Source organism: Mus musculus, chromosome 3, assembly GCF_000001635.26.
Source record: "Mus musculus strain C57BL/6J chromosome 3, GRCm38.p6 C57BL/6J".
Taxonomy (NCBI): Eukaryota; Metazoa; Chordata; class Mammalia; order Rodentia; family Muridae; genus Mus; species Mus musculus.
In genome coordinates this window covers 58,664,479-58,674,028 of record NC_000069.6, presented here as the reverse complement: position 1 = coordinate 58,674,028, position 9,550 = coordinate 58,664,479, and the positions used below count along the sequence as shown (strand labels likewise).

At 46.3% G+C, this 9,550-nt stretch overlaps 1 pseudogene; it reads left to right on the top strand.

The window, feature by feature from the left end:
- LOC100417266 (armadillo repeat containing 10 pseudogene) lies at positions 7,384–9,550 on the top strand (annotated as a pseudogene).

Genomic DNA, 9,550 nt, shown 5'->3' with positions numbered 1-9,550 from the left:
AAGAAAAACCGCTGTTGGCACTAAGTACATCACATCTCCCACTGGCAGAGGTAAGCCAGCTTCCAGGAGCAGGTAGGGGCCCATCTCCTCCCATGATACCCAGGCAGTGTGAGTATAAAAAAGCTGAGCCTGTCAGCAGTTGCTTCCTATATAACCCTTCATGTTACTACTGAAATCGGGACTCTGTGGCCAACAGTGCAGGAAAGAAAAAGCTATGAGCAAGGCCTGAAAGGAGGAGATGGAGAAACAGCATGTTAAATGCAAAGTGGGTGAGGAGGGGTAGCCACCATAGTGGCCAGCGACGTGGGTCCTGGAGTTCAGGCGTGCTAATTCCCCATGCCCCTCAGGATAGGATTTAATGAAGGTTAATAAACCTGTGGACAACTGCGCTCTTCCAGTTAGAAGGCCCCACAATCTGATGAGATCACCAACCATGACCTGTCTACTCGCTGGCGTTCCAGAAATTATATTTTCTAACAGAGAAAGAAGAAAAAAAAAAAAAAAAGGCTGGCTGAGAATCCACAGATTATAATAGGAATGCAAGAGGAAGTGAGAAAGATGTAAGTCAGAACTGGCTCTTAACAAACAGAATAACCAATAATTGTCAAGAAGTCAGCATGTGATCTATTTGCCATATTTTTAAAAAATGTAAGATTTCTTCTCCTTTGTCCTTTGCCGGTGATTAAAACATGGCTGATTGGGCAGTGGTGGATTCAGCCTGTGTTGTGTGGCGCTCTGATACATTTATGCAATGGTTCTCAAAAGGACAAGAGAAGAAAATATTCTGTCTTTTTTTTTTTAAATAAACGAAATCTGAGATCTGGAGCTCCCCACTGACACCATCATCATCATTGCTGGGGAGGATTTGGTCTGTGTCTCTGAAACATGGTTTTAGAAGCTAGGTGCAGCAGGAATGACAGAAAACTTGAGAGAGGTCCCTGAGGGCAACAGCCATCTTGGATTCTCAGATACAACCTCGGGTTCCAGCAGTTACATCCCTACTAAAAGCGGCCAGGGTTATATGAGTACCACACAACTCCCTTACGCATGCCCAGAATATCACTGGAGGGAATCATCTCTGTACTAATGCCATTAAGGTTCTTGGAACTTGCCATGGGGCCAGCACTGTGACCCTAAATCAGCCCCAAGGCTACAATTCCTAACTAGCAACATTAGAAGGACTGTTTTCTGAATGTTGTATCTAGTGCTAACTTCTGTGAGAGGACATTCAACTTGAGCTAAAGCAGACAGACCATGCAGGCAGCCTCTGCAGGAAGTGACTCTGGGATGCCAGGGATGTCTGTGACTGGTGGATCACATTTCAGCTGAGTCAGAGCTGCAGGTGCGACCTGGGCACAGAGACCAGCTTTGCTTTGTAGTCCTCCACTCATAGAGTCTGGCCTTGACCCCTGCTTGAACCATGAAGCCACCCATTGTCACAATCTTTAAAACAAACCACCTGCTACTCACTTGAGGCTTAAAATGTACTTTCAATGAATACTGTTCATTTGCCTTAAAGTCTCCAAATGACAAAAAGAACATGGAGTCTGTGGACACCAACGCCATCGCTGTTACCAATTTAAGAATGAATGAATGAATGAATGAATGAATGAATATAAATGTGCAGGGCTTCCTGCAATGTCAAAGATTAGAGCTTCCAAGTAAGGCTGAGTGAAGGCCCTGTGAGCCAGGGAAGGAGACAGTCAGAATACAAACAGACAACTGCAGAGAGAGAAATAGAGAAAGGGCTTCCAAAATTCAAAAAGGAAGTAAAGGATACCAGAAATGTGTAAGGGGTGGGGTGGGGGACCATGACACTGAGAAGGAAGTGAAACGGCTGTAATTCCCCTTGGGTCTGGGGTGGGGTGGGGAGTGGAAGTGGGCAGGAGCCACTTCCAAGAGCTAAGCCGGATGAAAGCTGGCCTGTGAGTACAACACTCCAGACAGGCCCACGCCCCCGTGCCCATGCCCCTAGTCATTCTAGAAGCCAATTGCAAGTTTTGGAAGGGCTGGTTCTCAACTGGTCAGGGAAAGAGATCTCATGCTGTGCGATGAGTGTGGGAGTCTTGAGAAAAGCTGTTCTTGAGAACCGAGCTACCCAGGGGGCCAAAGACTGGAACCTTGAAGTTGGAGAGCTTCAGTTTGTCCTGGGACAGCCCCTGACTGAGGCAGCTGGAGAAGGCAGGGGGCCAGACACTGACAACATGCAAGGTGCAAGCAGCCTGAGACTGCCTTACACTGGGAAGGGGTGGGGGAAAGCTGGCCATCTGGGAACAGATCTCAACTGAGAATAACCCTTGAACTTGAGGGCTTTGAACCTGAGGCCAGCTGGGAGTTCTGGATCTTGGGGATTGAATTAAAGTCACTAAGCTTTGGTGGCCAGTGCTTCTACCCCAGGAGCTGTCTCTCCAGCCCCTCTTTAAAAAAAAAAAAAAAAAGCAAAAAAAAACTTCATATTTTTAATCTCTTGCTCCTTTTTCTTCCCCTCCATACTACTTTCCACTCTCCTCCTTTCGCTTACAGGACCCTGCTTTGCTCTTGGCTCCATCCCGTCTCCTTCCCTTATCTTGTGCTCAAGATCTTCACACTGGCATCAACAGTGTTCAACTTCAAGGCACCTTGTGCCGCAGTCCGGTCACTTTCCATGGCGTGGTCGGGCTGTGAACTGTGTTAAATGCGCCTGTACAGCTTCTGTGGTTTCACGCCACTAGGTCAGTTTGTTTCCATCCTTGATGAGTGGTACTACTCGAGACTGAGCCTTCCAAAGTAGACTGGGAGGAGGCACATGCCTTTAATCCCAAGACTGAGGAGAAGAGGGCAGGCAGATCAAAGTAATCGGTCACTTTCTGATTGGATGTATGTCCTGTTCCACAAGCTCTGCCTGGAACCACTAACTAGGCCAACTAAGCCATGGCTACCTAAGTCGGCTATTCTCCTGAGTGGACATAGAAATGAATTTCCAACTAAGTTCTTGCTCTTAGTCCCATAGAGTAGGGCATCCTTCAGCCCCCGTCAGAAAAGCTGCTTTTGAAGTAGACGGCAATGAGTACAGAGGCCCACCATTGATCTGTATGCAGAGAATAAAAGACTGTGGATTGCTCAGCTCTAAATGGGGCATCTATAGTCACCTCCCCTCCAAGGCTCTGGGATCGTTGTGTTGGAGCAGGTGGGAAATTTTTTAAGAGCATGGGTGGTAGAGGTTTGCAGTGACTTCTAGGCATGGCAGGGCTGGTACACTCACAAACTCACGTCGGCTAGGACTCCATACTCAAGACCTGCACAAAATTAAAACTAGAAAGAAAGAAGAAAGGGAGGGAGGGAGGAAAGAAGGAAGGAAGGGAGGGAGGGGAGGGAGGGAGGGAGGGAGGGAGGGAGGGAGGGAGGGAGGGAGGGAGGGAGGGAGGGAGGGAGGAAGGGGCAATTCATGGGTGCTGGTGATTGAGAGCCTTTTGGGATGTGTTCCTGGAGATGCTGCTCGTACGCCAGTAGATGGTCCTACAACCATGCTCATTACAGGCGAGCACTAAGTAGACTTGGTGAGCTTAAAACAAAGTGCATGAAAGAAAGTATAAGAATCCAAATAGGAAAGAAAGAAGTCAAATTATCCCAACATATAGATGACTTAAAGCTACACTTAAAAGAGCTCAAATGTTATCCCCTTCCCTGGTTTCCCCTCCAGAAACCCCCTATCCCATCCTCCCTCCCCCTGCTTCTATGAGAATGCTCCTCCACCCATCCACCCAATCCTGCCTCCCTGCCCTGGTGTTCCCTTATACTCGGGCATTGAGCCTTCAGAGGGCCAAGGGTCTCTCCTCCCACTGATACCCAACAAGGCCATCCTCTACTACATATGCAGCTGGAGCCATGGGTCGCTCCATGTGTACTCCTTGGTTGGTGGTTTAGTCCTCCTCCTGGAAATTTTTAGATCTCATATACACTTGTAAGAAAGTAGCATACAGAATTGCAACAAAGTCAACATACAAAGATAAATAGTTCTGTGTACCAATAAGAACATGCCAAGAAAGAAATCCATGAAAAAAAATCCTATTCACAATAACTTTGAAAACAAGACTGGGAGAGAGGTCTCTGTGAGAAGCTGTGAAAGTGAAGCCTCATTTGCATAGAAGACTCCAAGATGTTGGAGATTCCAGAGCTATGGGGGTACCTGCCAAGGAAAGTTCCAGACAGTGTGTGGAACCCACCCAGGAGAGAGGAGTGTGGTGCAGGCAGCAAACCTGGAATGGAAACCTCCTTTGCCGTCAGACACAGAGATGTAGAATTCGGAGGCTGACCTGCTGGGCTTCAGTCTTGCTTTATCCCAGTGATTCCTCACTGTGCCCCCTTTCTTCTTTAATGTATCTTCCATACCATTGTGCGTTGGAAGTATGTCACTTACTTTTTTACTTTATAGGGGGTTACAAGTAGAGAGATTGTCTTGAGACTCTGATACATTTGGACTTTTAAATAGTGTTGAGGCTGTGAACGACTATGGAGACTTTTGAAGTTGGGCTGAATGCATTTTGCATTGTGATATGGCTATAAGCCTATGATGGCCAGGGCATAGAATGTGGTGTGCTGAATGAGAGTAGCTCCCAAAGGCTCATATGTTTGAATACTTAGTCTCCAGTCAAAGGAACTGTTTGAAAAGAATGAGGAGTTGTGGCCTTGTTAGAGGAAGTGTGTAACTGAAGTGTGTCAGTCTCTCTCTCTCTCTCTCTCTCTCTCTCTCTCTCAATCAGAATATAGTGCTCAGCTACTTCTCCAGCACCAAGCGTGCTTGCCTGTCACAATGATCTCCATCATAATGCTAATGGACTAACCCCTGAAGGTTTAAGCAAGCCACCAATTAAATGTCTCCTCCTATAAGCTGTGTTGGCTATAGTGTCTCTTTCCAACAATAGGACAGTAAATAGGACAATATGGAAGCACAAAAGACACTGATCAGCCAAAGCATCTGAGCAGAAAGCATTGCTGGAAGTATCACAATACTAACTTCAAAGTATATTACAGAGCAGTAGTAACCAGGATAGCACAGTAGTCACACACACACACACACACACACACATGCAATCACATAGCACAATTCAACACAATGGAAGACCCAAGAAAGAAAACCAAAAGTACATCCACCCCATTTTTGACAAGGCTTCCAAAAACACATTGAAAAAAAAAACACAGCCTCTTTAACAATTGGTTCTGGGAAAAGTCGATTTCCACAAATGAAAACCACAGTTCTCGCCCTACACAAAACCCAGTTCAAAATGAATCAAGGATTTATTTGGGGGGGGGGGCTTTTGTTTGCTTTTTTTAGACAATGTGTTTTGTAGTCTGTGCTGGTTTCATACTTGTTCTGTAGCTTAGAAATTGGACTCAACTTCTGATTCTCCTGTCATTATTTTACAAATGCTAGGATTAATGGCCTGCACCACTACATCTGGAGCTGAATGAAAGGCCATAATGTAAGATCTTAAACTTTGAAACTGGTAGAAGAAAACAAAGTTACCTTCAGTATTCAGGCAAAGGCAAGCACTTCCTCAAAGGACTCCAATAACACAGACAATGATCCCAAGAATTGATGATGTAATTACATGATATTAAAAGACTTCTTCATGCCAAACAAAATAATCACAAGAGTGGAGAGAAAGAACGCCTACCCCGTGGAAAATAGTCTTTGTAATAAACAGAGCATTAAAGTTTCATAAAATGTATGAAGAGCTACCAAAAATTGAACGCTCCAAACCCAAATCATCCAGTCAGCAAATGAACCAATGAACTCAACAGTCAGTTTTCAAAAGAAGAAATACAAAGAACTAACAAATGCTTGAAAACATTGTTCAATATCTGTCAATACCAGAGACGTGGAAATAAAACTGCTTTGAGGGCTGGTAAGATGGCCCGGGGGTAAAGGTGCTGACTGGTCAGTCAGACCACTGGAATCCAAGCCTGGAGACCCAAGGGCAAACGAGAAGACCAGCTCCTGTGTGGCTCCTGCGAGCTGTCAGGGTGGGCACTTAGGCACACACAACGTTCAAAACCTGCTTTGAGATTACATCTCACTTCAGTCAGAACGGTTATCATCATGGAAACAAAGAAGGAAAGAAAACAAATTACAATAAACGCCCTTCTCGGGTCACCTGAGTCGGTAGCCAATGACTGCTGGAAGAGCAGAGGGCCAGGGTAGAGGCATCACCAAGTCCCCCACAGAGTCTCTTTGGAGGTAATCAGCTGACACAACATTTGCAGAGACAATGATGACAAAGATGAGAGGCAGGGATTCATGGACTCCATTCAGTAAGGAGGCTGAGGTGGCTCCCTGTTCAAAGGTTACTGCCCCAAATCAACTCTTCCTATATTTCATTATTAATACAGTTGGAAATAGTCCCTTGAGGACACTTATTAACTAACTCCGAAGTTCTGAGAGAAAACACAAGGGTGAATTCGTACTTTTACTACTGTTGTTTGTAAATTCTTTTGTGGCAAAATGCACACATGAAGTTTACCATTCTAGTCATTTCACCGGTCCAACTTAGCCATCTCAAGTGCATGCACACAGCTGTGCAGTATTTCTTAGCAGCTTTCTTCTTGCATATACAATCATATGAAGTATTTTCATGATCTTTGCTGCTCTGAAATGCTCATTTAAATATAAATATGAGCTGGAATATAGGCCAGGATAACAAGCATTAAATTTTGAAAAAGTCTTCTGTATTACTGTAGAAGAATACATACATATGTGTGTGTATACATATATATACACATACACGTGCATATACAGGTACATATACAATGGGCAGTTGGCATTGCCTCTACTAGACACCACAGACTAACAAAAAGCACAATGCCAAGAATGGGTTATCTTTTTTGGAGTTGGAGTTGTTGGCCACAGGCTACGGTCAATGCTTTCATTTCCTGCCATAACTTAATGGTTAAGACCCTATTGCTAAAACACCACATGACCAAATTACAGAACATGGGAAACCGAGCTGCTACTGACCTGGAAACTTCATCCCTACTGACACACTACCAAAGGACAACAGTCACTGTGGTGGCTTGAATGAGAATGACACTCATAGGCTCATATATTTGAATGCTTGGTCACCAAGGAGTGACACTATTTGAAAGTATTAGGAGGTGTGGCCTTGTTGGAGAAGGTATGTCTTTGTTAGAGAAGGTATTTCACCAGGGGTGGGCTTTGTGATTTCAAAAGTCCATGCTAGGTGCTTTCTCTCTCTCTCTCTCTCTCTCTCTCTCTCTCTCTCTCTCTCTCTCTCTCTCTCTCCCTCCCTCCCTCCCTCCCTCCCTCCCTCCCTCCCTCCTTCCCCTCCCTCCCTCCCTCCCTCCCTCCCTCCTCTTTGCATATTAAGATATAAGACTCTCGGCTACTGCTCGGGGCTGGTTCTGGCCCAGATGCACCTGCGTGTGACCCTGGCTCCCCGACTTCCTGCAGCTTCGAGGCAGCAGCATGGGTGGCACGCGGGACGTGGGCTGGGTGGCAGCAGGGCTGGGCGCTGCGCCTGTTACTGTATTTACCGGCTGACTCGGGGACCACGCGGTCACCGACTGCGCCCTTCGCCCTTCGCGGTCTGCAGAAGAGAGCTTGAGAAACTTCTGTAGTTGCTGGAGTCAACCAACGATCCTATAATTACTAAAAAAGCCTTGGTCACCTTAGGAAATAATGCAGCCTTTTCTACTAACCAGGCCATTATTCGTGAGTTGGGTGGTATGCCAATCGTTGGAAACAAAATCAACTCCCTGAACCAAAGTATTAGAGAGAAAGCTTTAAATGTACTGAATAACCTGAGTGTGAATGTTGAAAATCAAACTAAGATAAAGATATACATCCCTCAAGTGTGTGGGGACGTCTTTGCTGATCCCCTGAACTCTGCGGTGCAGCTGGCGGGACTGAGGCTGCTGACAAACATGACAGTCACCAACGACTACCAGCACCTGCTCAGCGGCTCCGGCTCCGGCTCCGGCTCCGGCTCCGGCTCCGGCTCCGGCTCCGGCTCCGGCTCCGGCTCCGGCTCCGGCTCCGGCTCCGGCTCCGGCTCCGGCTCCGGCTCCGGCTCCGGCTCCGGCTCCGGCTCCGGCTCCGGCTCCGGCTCCGGCTCCGGCTCCGGCTCCGGCTCCGGCTCCGGCTCCGGCTCCGGCTCCGGCTCCGGCTCCGGCTCCGGCTCCGGCTCCTGCGCTGGCCTGTTCCACCTGCTGCTTCTGGGAAATGGAAGCACCAAGGTTCCGGTTTTGAAGCTGCTTTTGCATTTGTCTGAGAATCCAGCCATGACAGAAGGGCTACTGAGCATCCAAGTGGATTCTTCATTCCTTTCCCTTTATGACAGCCAAGTAGCAAATGAGATTCTTCTTCGGGCTCTTACGCTGTTTCAGAATAGAAACAATTGCCTCAAAGTGGAAGGCCGGTTAGCTAATCAGATTTCTTTTGCTAAAAGGGTCATTGTTTTTTCTGTTATAGGAGAAGAATGTGCCCAGAAAATGAGAGCTTTAGCCTGTCATCATGATGCGGATGTGAAAGAGAAGGCTTTAGCAATAAAGCCCAAATTCTGATCGGTTGCTCCTATTTTTATCAAAGTCTCAAACAGTAAGGCAGTCTTAAGTCAGCACACAGGAGCGTTTGCCTGCCTTTAAAAGGGGTCTTTCAGCCAATGGAGTTAAACAGTAAAAGTGAGTATGAGCCGCTCTAATCCAACACGATGTTCAAAGTTTTAGATTTTGGGGTAGTTCAGATTTGGGGTTTGGGGATTGAGTAGAGTCTGGAACCTTCCGAGGATGTGGATCACTTACGGGGCAAACGTCTAGTTAGGATCGTGGACAGACTGGCCATGCTCTTCAGGACTATTTTGAAGGATTCTAGTGCTATTGAATGAATATGAGGGGCTGTACTGAAGATACTTGCTGAAGTATTTAATGGTTTCCTGACGTGAACTGAGTGGCCTTTCTCTGTACAATCCTAACTCCTGGGAGGGATTTGCAGTTGCTCATGAGACAGCGTTAGGTGCTGAGTTGAAGTCTGTTACTGCCACAGCAAGGGCCTTGTGCCTCAAACCAGTGAATACTGCAAGCTCGAGTCCACCGCCAACCCTGCCATGCTGCTTGCAAGTCTGAGTCCATCATGAGACTCTGCCTGCAGCATTTCTGAGCAATTGGACTGTACTCCCATTTACATGGAAAGAGTTTTCTTACTGCTTAACCCCTTGTGTAAGATACTGGAGAGCACTCCAAGCTTCCACCCACAGGCAGGCAGCCCTTTAAAAAAAAGAGTGTCCTGATAAGTCCAGATGGATGCATGGAGAAACACACCCATGAGATGGTTGCTTTGAAAGCATGCTGGGAAGCAATGTACTAGGGTCCTGTGTCTTTTTTTTCTCTTAGTAATGATAAATACACTTATACATGGACAGAACATTTCTAGAACAATACAAAAAAACGTCTGGGCATGAGACTGGGACTGGGTACATGGATTTCTTTGTGTTCCTGTTTCTACCATTTGGATTTGTACTGAGAATATATTGTATAATTTTTTTAATAAAAAGGAAAA